The sequence below is a fragment of the Arachis hypogaea genome, chromosome 7, assembly GCF_003086295.3.
Source record: "Arachis hypogaea cultivar Tifrunner chromosome 7, arahy.Tifrunner.gnm2.J5K5, whole genome shotgun sequence".
In the NCBI taxonomy this organism is placed as follows: Eukaryota; Viridiplantae; Streptophyta; class Magnoliopsida; order Fabales; family Fabaceae; genus Arachis; species Arachis hypogaea.
The window spans coordinates 30,138,962-30,154,346 of record NC_092042.1 but is presented as its reverse complement, the minus strand read 5'-3'; the positions used below and the strand labels follow the sequence as shown (position 1 = coordinate 30,154,346).

At 37.3% G+C, this 15,385-nt stretch overlaps 1 non-coding gene across 1 annotated transcript; it reads left to right on the top strand.

The window, feature by feature from the left end:
• The first annotated feature begins 13,380 nt into the window (after positions 1 to 13,380).
• LOC112704689 (small nucleolar RNA R71) lies at positions 13,381 to 13,488 on the top strand. The gene has a single exon (XR_003155300.1). It is a non-coding gene; the product is annotated as a small nucleolar RNA R71 (small nucleolar RNA).
• Positions 13,489 to 15,385: the final 1,897 nt, after the last annotated feature.

Genomic DNA, 15,385 nt, shown 5'->3' with positions numbered 1-15,385 from the left:
TCACGCAACACCACCGCCGTCAAGATGTCGAGCCACCATGCAAGGAGAGGAAGACATCGTCATTGCTGCCACAATCAAGGGAGAGAGCGCGCGTTGCGAGCTAGAGGAACTGCAAGGGAGAAGAGGAGCTGTCATGCTTCGCCGATGACTAGCCACTGTCGAGATTCGAAAAGAGAGAGAAAGACAGTGCGTGAAGATAAGAGAGAGGGGAAGTCGACCCTGTCACCGCCGCTGCACCCAGTCGCCGTCATCTCACGGGAGCTCGTCTCTATCACTGGCGGGAGTCACTGCCACTATTGTTGCTGAAGCCACCGTGTCCGTTAGTTGCTCAGCCTTGTCTCTGTTTTTAGTTCTCCTTTTGTGTGCCGAAGTCGCTGCTGCCGTGATGGTAGCCGTAGGGTTGCTTGTGCTTAAGCAAAGTTGTTATTGCTACTGCTCCATTCTTCTGTCCTTTTCAATTTTTAGTAAGTTGTCCTTGTTCCAAAACCCTCATTGTTACTGTTCTATTTTCATGGTTGATCGAGAATGTTGAGATGCTAATGTGTTAGGGTTATGTCAATGCCACTGCAAATTGTTCGATGACATTGCTATTACTGATTCAGTTTAAAGCTATTGCTGCTGCTACGAGTTGGAATGAAGTTAGAGTCATGCTTAATTTTGTGGATTTCGACTAGCTGAGGTAGGGGATTTTATTTTGAAATTAATTGTTTTAATCTATGAATGCCATGGTAGTCTAGTGGATATTTGCAAATAATTTATGATTGTTTGGAATGACTAAATAATGAGTTTGAGTTGTATTTGTGATTGAATTTGATGAATATGCATTTGATTTCTTGATTGTTTAGGAATGCCAAAAATTCTTATTATTGAGTTGGAAAGTCAGTTGGATTAAATACTATATAAAATGATTTTTCTTGGTTTGGAGTTAATTTGATATTGAAAATTACACTTGAAACGATTTGAGATATTGGGAATAAGTTTTATTGATATATCGAAAATGATTGTGAGGATCGATAAAGATTTTGACATTGGAATTGGTTTGATTTGTTCGTATTGAATTGAAATTTGAAAATGATTTATGATATTGGAAAAAAGTTGAGAATGGTTCGGTTGGGACCCGAAAAGGGTGTCAAAGTATGAGTTTTAGGGGAGATGCTGTCAAAATTTTATTATGAAACTTAAGACTTTGTTTGAAATATTTAGAAAATGGTTGAACTTGAGAAATTGTATTATTTGGTTTTTAAGAAAAAGATTTATGTTTGGGTTTGATTTTTTAAGAAAAACTTTATGGTTTGAATGTGATTTATTAAGAAAAGATCATGTATTGAGTTTTGACTTATTAAGAAAGACTCTATGTTTCGAGTTTGACTAAAGTATTACATTTTAAGGAATTATGATTCAAAGAGTTTATTAATTTTAAAGAACGAGTTTGATTGTCATCCTCCCTAAAGTCTCAAGACTCCACCGTGAGATTTACTTAATAAATGATTCTTTTAGTTTTCTGAAAGAGGTTTAAATCTTAAATGGTTTTGAAATTGGTTTGGGAAAATCATGGTTAAGTAAGAACTGGTTTTTGTATAAAAGAAGAACTTGTTGTAAGTAAAGTGGTTTCGGAAGTTTGGAAAAGGTTCTAAGAAGTGGTGTTGGTTTTAAATAAAAATGATTTGAGTTCTGTTTATTAAGAAAAATCTCTGCCACAGGAGAGCAGAGAAAAAAGATTAAAAGTATATATTAACAAATAAGGGTCTCTACCACAGGAGAGTAGAGGACATGGATAAAGTAAAAACTTTAAGAAATTGTCTGCCACAAGAGAGCAGATGCGATTTTGTTTGGGTCTTAGTGCGAAATGTATAGTAGGGACACCGACACACTGAGAACTGTTTTCCAGATGTAAGCACATTGAAAGTCACACTGTATGCAGCCTAGTTGTAAGACTCATATAAGCATACTGTATGCATCTCGAAAGCCATAACTAGGACTCGTGCCCGGGCAACCAACACATGAGCTCATGGCCTGCTTAGGACAGACATGCATCATATTGTTTGCGCGTTTGCATTTGATTATGTTTGATTGTTTTATTCCTTTGTGATTGTGTTGTTTGTCTTGTTGTGACTTGCTTGTGTGTTGAACTGAATTTCTTGCTTGTACACTATAAGAAAAAGCAATATTTGTAACAAAAAATCAAAATTTTGAAACAAAAAGAATTTGTAATAAAAAAGGGCCATTGTAGTATGTCCCAATACAAAATGTTTTTGTAACAAAAAATAGAATTGTTACAATTCAAAGTAATATTTTGTAACAAATTTTTTTTATACAAAAACCGAAATTCGTTACAAAAGTGATAACAAATTTTGATCTTCAAAATATTTTTGGGGACAAAATATTTTTTCCTATCATAAAATTTTGTAACACTTTTTTTTCTTTAGTTGCAAAAGCATAATATTTATTTTGTAAAATTTTTTTATTTTTTTAATACAAATTGTCTGCATAATTTACCAAATTATTTTTTAAATTAACTGATATATTAACTACTTTACTGAACAAGTCGACATTTATATAATATGTAAAAGCATAGATAATTCAAACATGTTTCATTTAACTAAAATTATTTTAAAACAAAATAACATTGGTGTCTACATTGATTAGTTTTACAAGTTATATTTCTTACACTAGTTTAACCAAAAGTTAAAAGTCTAACATAGATTAGTGTCTCTATGAGTCAAAATATTCTTGAATCATTTATGTAGCATGTTGTCACCATTTTAACACTCCTGTAAATGAGAAAAATCGAAATAAAAAATTAGAAACAAGATATAACACCAATTATAATTTTTTCCATTAACTTTTATCTAAAATTTTTAGAAAAATTTTGGCTGAACCTCCCCTAAAACTTGGATATTTTCACCGTATACGATTCCATCAAAAATAGCCAATTCATTATTTATTTCTTAGCCAATACACAATATAGTAATTTCAAGGCACAAGTTACTAGGATTGTGAATTTGGGAACAAAACAAAGACCCTAAATGAAATTGAACATATGATATCTCACTAGTACCTGGATATAATGAAAAAACATGTAACCATAAAGGTTTTAATTGTTCTTATTTTGGATACAAGGGCTAATCTAACATGCTTTCTAAATCTAGAATAGATTGAGTAAGCAGTATTTTTCATTTCACAATATAGCCTACTAATAATCAGATAATATGATCATTTTTCATTTGCATACATTCTCCAAAGGTTGTAAGCCATATTTCATAATCATCAACAAATATGCAGGATTACTTATTACCTCTTAATCAGATATGTATAATCAAAATGTTTTCAAAATGCTCACTAATTCACTATTCGCATATCAACATTCAGAAGAACTTACAAGAATAGCGATTAATTTGCCTTCAAGGCTCCACATGGCCTGAGAGTTTTCCCCTTCCTTTTGCAAAGAATACAAATATCTCTTGTACTTTCCCAATCTCAATCTATGCTGCACCAATTGAAAATCTAATACACTATCAAGTTTATATTCAATCCTTTAACCCTCCCTCCCTCATAAACTCCCATATACCGCATATTGCAGTAATTTATCCCTCAAAAAACCCAGTCAAACACCCCCCCAAAAAAGATACATGAATCTGATCATAACATTATAGAAACTCTGCTCCATGACACCATGAATACAATTTCAAACGTGCAAAATAACATAATGTAAACCCCAATAACCACATTCCACAATCACCTCCATCAAAACCCAATTATACATAATAAGTTAAAATCACAATTCTCAACTAGTATCGAGTTACTTTCACAACCACAGCAACATACCAAACAACCATTTCAACAGCCAACAGTCAATAATTCAATCATCTACCACACATAGTTACACTCAATTCAATCACAACTCCAAATACAATCTCAACCACACTCCAACATTCATATAATCAATCAATTATTCACAACTATTAATCCTATTTGCAATTCTTCAATAAACCTTGTAGGCATTCTTAAATTAAAACCATCTAAATTAAATCCCTTCCCTCGATTAGCTGAATTCCATAGATCAAACATGGCAACTCCCTTCTCTTTTAATTTCATGGCAGCAGCAAGCATGCTACCGAAACAGCAGCAGTGTCAATTTCTTATGGCAGTAACGATGGTTACAGCAAGACAAGGATTCGAATTGGATAAGGATCAAAAGCAAACATAACTCTGGAAAATTCAAAACAAATCCAAGACTAGAATTAAATTAAAACTAGAACATGGCAATTAAAATTGACAAAATAGAATGTGCAAATGGTTTAGAACCAAGGAAAAGAACATACCAGAATTAATGTAATAAAATCAGAACCAGCAGCAACAACCCCGGTAGCCCTCTCTTCACAGAACAATTCCTCTCTCCAACGGGCAACAATAGCAATCAGAGTTTCTAGTAGCAATGAAAACCAAGTTAGGGGATGATGGCAGCTGCAACGGTGGTTCTGGGAAGCAAAGACATGACGTTGGTTCACCTCCACAGCAATGATGACAACAGCATCACCCTCTACTGCCTCCCTCTTCGAGTTCTGTTCCTTGCGTTAGTGGCAGTGGCTTTCTCTGGTGGCAACAACGGTGATGAGACATGGTGCCGGCGACAGAATCGATGACTTCCTCCACAGTTTGCAATTCCAACCGTGGTGGCAGCTTCCCTCGATGGCACCAGGGCACAATTGCGACGGTGACACGGGCAGGGGGTGACAGCGCAGACGACACTAGCTCGGAGCAGCTCCCCCGACGGCCAGCCCGTGATAGCGCTCTTCCTTTCCTTGGCCTTTGCTCCCTCACACACTCTCAGTCTCAACATTTCTCTTTCTCTTCTTCATCGTGCCGGCGGCAACGCGTAGGACAGCGACTCCAAGGCAGATTGGTAGTTCAGCGGCGACAGTTTGGGCTGGACGGCACAGAGTGCAGCTTCCTCTTTCCCTTTCCGATCTCTCTCCTCTGATTTCCACTGTGTGTATCTTTCCTACTGGGTAAGGGTTTTGTGAAGGAGAGGGCTGGCGACTACTAGGTTTATGGGGTGGGGTGTGTGTGAGTTGTATTAGAATTAGGAATTGGATAATTTAGATATTTCCAATAAAAATAAGGGTAGTATAATAATTGAAAATTAATTTTAATTTAATAATAATTATATAAAGATATTATTTAACAATAAATTTTAATTTATTTGTAAATAAATATTCTAATTTTAAGAATTAGAGTAATTAAATTTATTATTTTTGAAATACTATTTTATTATTAAAACTTTAAATTAATTATTCCTGAAATATTATAAATTTTTTTATTTTTTTTCAATTACTAAAACTTTAAATTATAAATAAGAAAATACTCTATTTAATATATAAATATCTAAAACTTCATTTTGAATAAATATAATAAATTATAAATGACTTATTAGTTAATTTTTAAAATAATTTTAAATTTAAAGTATCATTAATTGGACTTAAATATTTTTAGTAAAATAAATTTTTGAATATAAAATTTTGAATAAATATAATAAATCATAAATAACTCATTATGTTAATTTTCAAAAATTCGAAGTCTTACATTTAATATGTTGAAACAAATTTTTTTATTAATTACAAAAAATCTTTGAATTTTGTGACAAATAAATAACTTGTTACAAAACTATTGTATTTTGTGATAAATTAATTTTTTGTTGCAAAATATTTAGAGCTTTTGAAACAAATAGATATTTTGTTACAAAATGTTTTGAATTTTTACAACAATATTATCTTTTGTTACAAAATATTATGACATTTTACAACAAAACAACAATTCGATACGAAAGGCAACACAATTTGTAACAAAAGAAATCACGTTACAAAATATTGAAATATTTTGTAACAAATTTTCTTGTTGTTACAAAATATTCTTATTTTGTAACAATTGATGAGCGGATAATTTATACGCTTTTTGGCATTATTTTTAGGTAGTTTTTAGTAGGATCTAGCTACTTTTAGGGATTTTTTATTAGTTTTGATGAAAAATTCACATTTCTGGACTTTACTATGAGTTTGTGTGTTCTTCTATAATTTCAGGTATTTTCTGGCTGAAATTGAGGGACCTGAGCAAAAATCTGATTCAGGCTGAAAAAGGACTACTGATGCTGTTGGATTCTGACCTCCCTACACTCGAAATAGATTCTCTAGAGCTACAAAACTCCAAATGGCGCGCTCTCAATTGCGTTGGAAAGTAGACATCCAGGGCTTTCCAGCAATATATAATGCTTCATACTTTATTCGAGCTTAGATGACGCAAACTGGTGTTCAACGCCAGTTCCATGCTGCATTCTGGAGTAAAACGCCAGAAACACGTTACAAACCAGAGTTAAACGCCAAAAACACATTACAACTTGGCGTTTAACCCCAAGAGAAGCCTCTGCACGTGTAAAGCTCAAGCTCAGCCCAAGCACACACCAAAGTGGGCCCCGGAAATGGATTTCTGCACTTAGACTTATTTCTGTAAACCCTAGTAGCTAGTCTAGTATAAATAGGACTTTTTACTATTGTATTTACATCTCTGGATCTTTTGACCATCTTTGGATTATCTTTTGATCCTTTGATCACGTTTTGGGGGCTGGCCTCACGGCCATGCATTGACCTTTATCACTTATGTATTTTCAACGATGGAGTTTCTACACACCATAGATTAAGGTGTGGAGCTTTGCTGTACCTCGAGTATTAATGCAATTACTATTATTCTTCTATTCAATTCAACTTATTCTTATTCTAAGATATTTGCTGCACTTCAACATGATGAATGTGATGATCCGTGACACTCATCATCATTCTCACCTATGAACGTGTGCCTGACATCCACTTCCGTTCTACCTTAGATCGAGCGCGTATCTCTTAGCCTCCATTCCAAAAGATCGAAGTCTTCGTGGTATAAGCTAGAATTATTGGCGGCCATTTCTGAGATCCGGAAAGTCTAAACCTTGTTTATGGTATCCCGAGTAGGATCTGGAAGGGGATGACTCTGACGAGCATCAAACTCGCGAGTGTTGGTCATAGTGACAGACGCAAAAGGATCAATGGATCCTATTCCAACATGATCGACAACCAACAGATGATTAGCCGTGTTGTGACAGAGCATTTGGACTATTTTCATTGAGAGGACCGGAGGTAGCCATTGACGCCGGTGAAACCTGGTGGACGAAATTGTGATCAATACAACTTTGCACAACTAACCAGCAAGTGTACTGGGTCGTCCAAGTAATAAACCTTACGCGAGTAAGGGTCGATCCCACAGAGATTGTTGGTATGAAGCAAGCTATGGTCACCTTGTAAATCTTAGTCAGGCAAACTCAAATGGTTATGAATGATGAATAAAACATAAAGATAAAGATAGAGATACTTATGCAATTCATTGGTGGGAATTTCAGATAAGCGTATGGAGATGCTTGGTCCCTTCCGTCTCTCTGCTTTCCTACTGTCTTCATCCAATCCTTCTTACTCCTTTCCATGGCAAGCTGTATGCAAGGGTTTCACCGTTGTCAGTGGCTACCTCCCATCCTCTCAGTGGAAATGTTCAACGCACCCTGTCACGGAATGGCTATCCAGTTGTCGGTTCTCGATCATGTCGGAATAGAATCCAGTGATTCTTTTGCGTCTGTCACTAACGCCCCACAATCGCGAGTTTGAAGCTCGTCACAGTCATTCAATCATTGAATCCTACTCAAAATAGCACAGACAAGGTTTAGACCTTCCGGATTCTCTTGAATGCCGCCATCAATTCTAGCTTATACCACAAAGATTCCGGTTAAAGAATCCAAGAGATATCCACCCAATCTAAGGTAGAACGGAGGTGGTTGTCAGGGACGCGTTCATAGGTGAGAATGATGATGAGTGTCACGGATCATCACATTCATCAAGTTGAAGAACAAGTGATATCTTAGAACAAGAACAAGCGGAATTGAATAGAAGAACAATAGTAATTGCATTAATACTCGAGGTACAGCAGAGCTCCACACCTTAATCTTTGGTGTGTAGAAACTCCACCGTTGAAAATACATAAGTGATGATAGTGATCATTGGCTTCGGCCCCATAGAGGGAACCAGAAGAACCAAGATAGATCTAAGAACTAGACGTCCAAAGATGAAAATACAATAGTAAAAGGTCCTACTTATAGAGAACTAGTAGCCTAGGGTTTACAGAGATGAGTAAATGACATAAAAATCCACTTCTGGGCCCACTTGGTGTGTGCTTGGGCTGAGCATTGAAGCATTTTCGTGTAGAGACTCTTCTTGGAGTTAAACGCCAGCTTTTATGCCAGTTTGGGCGTTTAACTCCCATCCTTGTGCCAGTTCCGGCGTTTAACGTTGGGAATTCTGAGGGTGACATTGAACGCCTGTTTGGGCCATCAAATCTTGGGCAAAGTATGAACTATCATATATTGCTGGAAAGCCCGGGATGTCTACATTCCAACGCCGTTGAGAGCGCGCCAATTTGGCTTCTGTAGCTCCAGAAAATCCACTTTGAGTGCAGGGAGGTCAGAATCCAACAACATCTGCAGTCCTTTTTAGTCTCTGAATCAGATTTTTGCTCAGGTCCCTCAATTTCAGCCAGAAAATACCTGAAATCACAGAAAAACACACAAACTCATAGTAAAGTCCAGAAAGGTGAATTTTAACTAAAAACTAATAAAAATATACTAAAAACTAACTAGATCCTACTAAAAACATACTAAAAATAATGCCAAAAAGCGTACAAATTATCCGCTCATCACAACACCAAACTTAAATTGTTGCTTGTCCTCAAGCAACTGAAAATCAAATAGGATAAAAAGAAGAGAATATGCAATGAACTCCAAAAATATCTATGAAGATCAGTATTAATTAGATGAGCGGGGCTTTTAGCTTTTTGCCTCTGAATAGTTTTGGCATCTCACTCTATCCTTTGAAATTCAGAATGATTAGCTTCTTTAGGAACTTAGAATCTAAATAGTGTCATTGATTCTCCTAGTTAAGTATGATGATTCTTGAACACAGCTACTTATTGAGTCTTGGCCGTGGCCCAAAGCACTCTGTCTTCCAGTATTACCACCGGATACATACATGCCACAGACACATAATTGGGGGAACCTTTTTAGATTGTGACTCAGCTTTGCTAGAGTCCCTAATTAGAGGTGTCCAGGGTTCTTAAGCACACTCTTATTGCCTTGGATCATAACTTTTATTTTTTTCTTTTCTCTCTTTTTTTTTTGTTTTCTTTTCTCTTTTTTTCGTTTTTCTCCTTTTTTTTGTATTCACTGCTTTTTCTTGCTTCAAGAATCATTTTTATGATTTTTCAGATCCTTAGTAACATATCTCTTTTTTCATCATTCTTTCAAGAGTCAACATTCATGAACCACAAATTCAAAAGACATATGCACTGTTTAAGCATACATTCAGAAAACAAAAGTATTGCCACCACATCAAAAATAATTAAACTGTTATAAAATTCAAAATTCATGCAATTCTTCTCTTTTTCAATTACGAACAATTTTTTATTCAAGAAAGGTGATGGATTCATAGGACATTCATAACCTTAAGGCATAGACACTAAGACACTAATGATCACAAGACACAAACATAGCTAAACATAAGCATAATTTTCGAAAAACAGAAAAATAAAGAACAAGGAAATTAAAGAATGGGTCCACCTTAGTGATGGCGGCTTGTTCTTCCTCTTGAAGATCCTATGGAGTGCTTGAGCTCCTCAATGTCTCTTCCTTGTCTTTGTTGCTCCTCTCTCATGATTCTTTGATCTTCTCTAATTTCATGGAGGAGAATGGAATGTTCTTGGTGCTCCACCCTTAGTTGTCCCATGTTGGAACTCAATTCTCCTAGGGAGGTGTTTAGTTGCTCCCAATAGTTTTGTGGAAGAAAGTGCATCCATTGAGGAATCTCAGGGATTTCATGATGAGTGGGATCTCTTGTGTGCTCCATCCTTTTCTTAGTGATGGGCTTGTCCTCATCAATGGGGATGTCCCCCTCTATGTCAACTCCAACTGAATAACAGAGGTGACAAATGAGATGAGGAAAGGCTAACCTTGCCAAGGTAGAGGACTTGTCTGCCATCTTATAAAGTTCTTGGGCTATAACCTCATGAACTTCTATTTCTTCTCCAATCATGATGCTATGAATCATGATAGCTCGGTCTATAGTAACTTCGGACCAGTTGCTAGTGGGAATGATTGAGCGTTGGATAAACTCCAACCATCCCCTAGCCACAGGCTTGAGGTCATGCCTTCTCAATTGAACCGGCTTTCCTCTTGAATCACTCTTCCATTGGGCGCCCTCTTCACAAATGACTGTGAGGACTTGGTCCAACCTTTGATCAAAGTTGACCCTTCTAGTGTAAGGGTGTTCATCTCCTTGCATCATGGGCAAGTTGAATGCCAACCTTACATTTTCCGGACTAAAATCCAAGTATTTCCCCCGAACCATAGTAAGCCAATTCTTTGGGTCCGGGTTCACACTTTGATCATGGTTCTTGGTGATCCATGCATTGGCATAGAACTCTTGAACCATTAAGATTCTGACTTGTTGAATGGGGTTGGTAAGAACTTCCCAACCTCTTCTTCGGATCTCATGTCGGATCTCCGGATATTCACTCTTTTTGAGTTTGAAAGGGACCTCGAGGATCACTTTCTTCAAGGCCACAACTTCATAGAAGTGGTCTTGATGCACCCTTGAGATGAATCTCTCCATCTCCCATGACTCGGAGGTGGAAGCTTTTGCCTTCCCTTTCCTCTTTCTAGAGGTTTCTCCGGCCTTGGATGCTATAAATGGTTATGGAAAAACAAAAAGCAATGCTTTTACCACACCAAACTTAAAAGGTTTGCTCGTCCTCGAGCAAAAGAAGAAAGAAGAGAGTAGAAGAATAAGAAATGAAGGAGATGGAGGAGGCTTTGTTGTTCGGCCAAAGGGGGAGAAGTAGTGTATAGGTTGTGTGAAAATGAAGGAGTGAAGAAGGGTTTATATAGGAGTGGGGGGAGGGTTATGGTTCGGTTATGTATGGGTGGGTTTGGGAGGGAAAGTGGTTTGAATTTGAAAGGTGGGGTAGGTGGGGTTTTATGAAGGATGGATGTGAGTGGTGAAGAGAAAGATGGGATTTGATAGGTGAAGGGTTTTTGGGGAAGAGGTGTTGAGGTGATTGGTGAATGGGTGAAAAAGAGAGAGAGAGTGGTGGGGCAGGTGGGGATCCTGTGGGGTCCACAGATCCTGAGGTGTCAAGGAAAAGTCATCCCTGCACCAAGTGGCGAGCAAAATTGCTCTTTGTGCCAATTCTGGCGTTAAACGCCGGGCTGGTGCCCATTTTTGGCGTTTAACGCCAAGTTCTTGCCCTTTTCTGGCATTTAACGCCAGTCTGGTGCCCCTTTCCGGCGTTAAACACCCAGAATGGTGCCAGACTGGGCGTTAAACGCCCATCTGCTAGCCTTACTGGCGTTTAAACGCCAGCAGGATCTTCCTCCATGGTGTGCTGTTTTTCTTTCTCTTTTTCATTCTGTTATTTTGCTTTTTCAATTGATTTTGTGACTTCTCATGATCATCAACCTACAGAAAACATAAAATAACAAAGGAAAATAGATAAAAACATAACATTGGGTTGCCTCCCAACAAGCGCTTCTTTAATGTCAGTAGCTTGACAGAGGACTCTCATGGAGCCTCAGAGATGCTCAGAGCAATGTTGGAACCTCCCAACACCAAACTTAGAGTTTGAATGTGGGGGTTCAACACCAAACTTAGAATTTGGTTGTGGCCTCCCAACACCAAACTTAGAGTTTGACTGTGGGGGCTCTGTTTGTCTCTGTTTTGAGAGAAGCTCTTCATGCTTCCTCTCCATGGTGACAGAGGGATATCCTTGAGCCTTAAACACAAAGGATTCTTCATTCACTTGAATGATCAATTCTCCTCCATCAACATCAATCACAGCCTTTGCTGTGGCTAGGAAGGGTCTGCCAAGGATGATGGATTCATCCATGCACTTCCCAGTCTCTAGGACTATGAAATCAGCAGGGATGTAATGGTCTTCAACTTTTACCAGAACATCCTCTACAAGTCCATAAGCTTGTTTTCTTGAGTTGTCTGCCATCTCTAGTGAGATTTTTGCAGCTTGCACCTCAAAGATCCCTAGCTTCTCCATTACAGAGAGAGGCATGAGGTTTACACTTGACCCTAGGTCACACAAGGCCTTCTTGAAGGTCATGGTGCCTATGGTACAAGGTATTGAAAACTTCCCAGGATCCTGTCTCTTTTGAGGTAATTTCTGCCTAGACAAGTCATCCAGTTCTTTGGTGAGCAAAGGGGGTTCATCCTCCCAAGTCTCATTTCCAAATAACTTGTCATTTAGCTTCATGATTGCTCCAAGGTATTTAGCAACTTGCCCTTCAGTGACATACTCATCCTCTTCAGAGGAAGAATACTCATCAGAGCTCATGAATGGCAGAAGTAAGTCCAATGGAATCTCTATGGTCTCATTTTGAGCCTCAGATTCCCATGGTTCCTCATTGGGGAACTCATTGGAGGTCAGTGGACGTCCATTGGGGTCTTCCTCAGTGGCGTTCACTGCCTCTTCCTCCTCTCCAAATTCGGCCATGTTGATGGCTTTGCACTCTCCTTTTGGATTTTCTTCTGTATTGCTTGGAAGAGTACTAGGAGGGAGTTCAGTAATTTTCTTGCTCAGCTGACCCACTTGTGCCTCCAAATTTCTAATGGAGGACCTTGTTTCAGTCATGAAACTTTGAGTGGTTTTGATTAGATCAGAGACCATTGTTGCTAAGTCAGAGGTGTTCTGCTTAGAACTCTCTGTCTGTTGCTGAGAAGATGATGGAAAAAGCTTGCTATTGCTAAACCTATTTCTTCCACCATTATTGTTATTGAAACCTTGTTGAGGTCTCTGTTGATCCTTCCATGAGAAATTTGGATGATTTCTCCATGAAGGATTATATGTGTTTCCATAGGGTTCTCCCATGTAATTCACCTCTTCCATTGAAGGGTTCTCAGGATCATAAGCTTCTTCTTCAGATGAAGCTTCCTTAGTACTGCTTGGTGCATTTTGCATTCCAGACAGACTTTGAGAAATCATATTGACTTGTTGAGTCAATATTTTGTTCTGAGCCAATATGGCATTCAGAGTGTCAATCTCAAGAACTCCTTTCTTCTGATTAGTCCCATTGTTCACAGGATTCCTTTCAGAAGTGTACATGAATTGGTTATTTGCAACCATTTCAATTAGTTCTTGAGCTTCTGTAGGTATCTTCTTCAGATGAAGAGATCCTCTAGCAGAGCTATCCAAAGACATCTTGGATAGTTCAGAGAGACCATCATAGAAAATACCTATGATGCTCCATTCAGAAAGCATATCAGAGGGACACTTTCTGATTAATTGTTTGTATCTTTCCCAAGCTTCACAGAGGGATTCTCCTTCCTTCTGTCTGAAGGTTTGGACTTCCACTCTAAGCTTACTCAATTTTTGAGGTGGAAAGAACTTTGCCAAGAAGGCATTGACTAGCCTTTCCCAAGAGTTCAGGCTTTCTTTGGGTTGTGAGTCCAACCATATTCTAGCTCTATCTCTTACAGCAAAAGGGAATAGCATAAGTCTGTAGACCTTAGGGTCAACCCCATTAGTCTTGACAGTGTCACAGATTTGCAAGAATTCAGCTAAGAATTGATGAGGTTCTTCCAATGAAAGTCCATGGAACTTGCAATTCTGTTGCATTAGAGAAACTAATTGAGGCTTAAGCTCAAAGTTGTTTGCTCCAATGGCAGGGATAGAGATGCTTCTCCCATAGAAGTCGGGAGTAGGTGCAGTAAAGTCACCCAGCACCTTCCTTGCATTGTTGGCATTGTTGTTGTTTTCGACTGCCATGGGTTCTTCTTCTTTGAAGATTTCTATTAGGTCCTCTCCAGAGAATTATGCCTTAGCTTCTTTTAGCTTTCGCTTCAAGGTCCTTTCAGGTTCAGGGTCAGCCTCAACAAGAATGCTTTTGTCTTTGCTCCTGCTCATATGAAAGAGAAGAGAACAAGAAAATGTGGAATCCTCTACGTCACAGTATAGAGATTCCTTAAGGTGTCAGAGGAAAAGAAAAATAGAAGGCAGAAGTAGAAGAATTCAAACTTATCAAGAGAGATGGAGTTCGAATTGTTAGTGTTAGTCCATAAATAGAAAGATGTGAGAAGAGGGGAAGTAATTTTCGAAAATTAAGTAAAAGATTTTGAAAACATTTTGAAAAACACTAATTGATTATCGAAAACCAAGGGTGGAAAAGAAATCAAGTGATTTTTGAAAAAGATTTTGAAATTAGAAATTAAAAAGATATGATTGAAAACTATTTTGAAAAAGATGTGATTAAAAAGATATGATTGATAAGATATAGTTTTAAAAAGATATGATTGAGAAGATATGATTTGAAAAACATTTTAAAAAGATTTGATTTTAAAAATTAATGACTTGGCTAACAAGGAAAGATATGATTCAAACATTAAACCTTTCTCAACATAAAAGGTAACATACTTGAAATGTTGAATCAAATCATTAATTGATAGCAAGTATTTTTGAAAAAGGAAAGAAATTGATTTTGAAAAACATATGATTGAAAAGATATGATTTGAAAAAGATTTGATTTGAAAAAAGTTTGAAAACTTTAAAAAAATTTGATTTGAAAACAAAATCTTCCCTCTTGTGCCATCCTGGCGTTAAACGCCCAGAATGGTGCACATTCTGGCGTTTAACGCCCAAACCACTACCCTTTTGGGCGCTAAACGCCCAACCAGGCACCCTGGCTGGCGTTTAAACGCCAGTTTGCCTTCTTCACTGGGCGTTTTGAACGCCCAGATTTTTCTGTATAATCCCTCTGCTGTATGTTCTGAATCTTCAATTCTCTGTATTATTGACTTGAAAAGACACAAATTAAAAATATTTTTGGATTTTTAATAATGAGGAATAATCAAAATGCAACTAAAATCAAATAACAATGCATGCAAGACACCAAACTTAGCAGTTTGTATACTACTGACACTAATAAAATGAAAATGCAAGTGAAAAACAACAAAACATTCAAGTCAAGAGAAATTAAAGATCAGAGCAATGAAATCATCAAGAACAACTTGAAGATTAATGAAGACACATGCATGAGTTTGAAAAATGCAAGGAGAACAAAAACATGCAATTGACACCAAACTTAACATGAGACTCTAGACTCAACAAGAAACATACAATATTTTTGGTTTTTATGATTTTGTAATTTTTTTGGGTTTTTCGAAAATTAAGTGAAAAGGAAAAATAAAAATATCAAAATTCTTAATGAGAATTCCAGGAATCATGCAATGTTAGTCTAAAGCTTCAGTCTAAAGAAATTAGA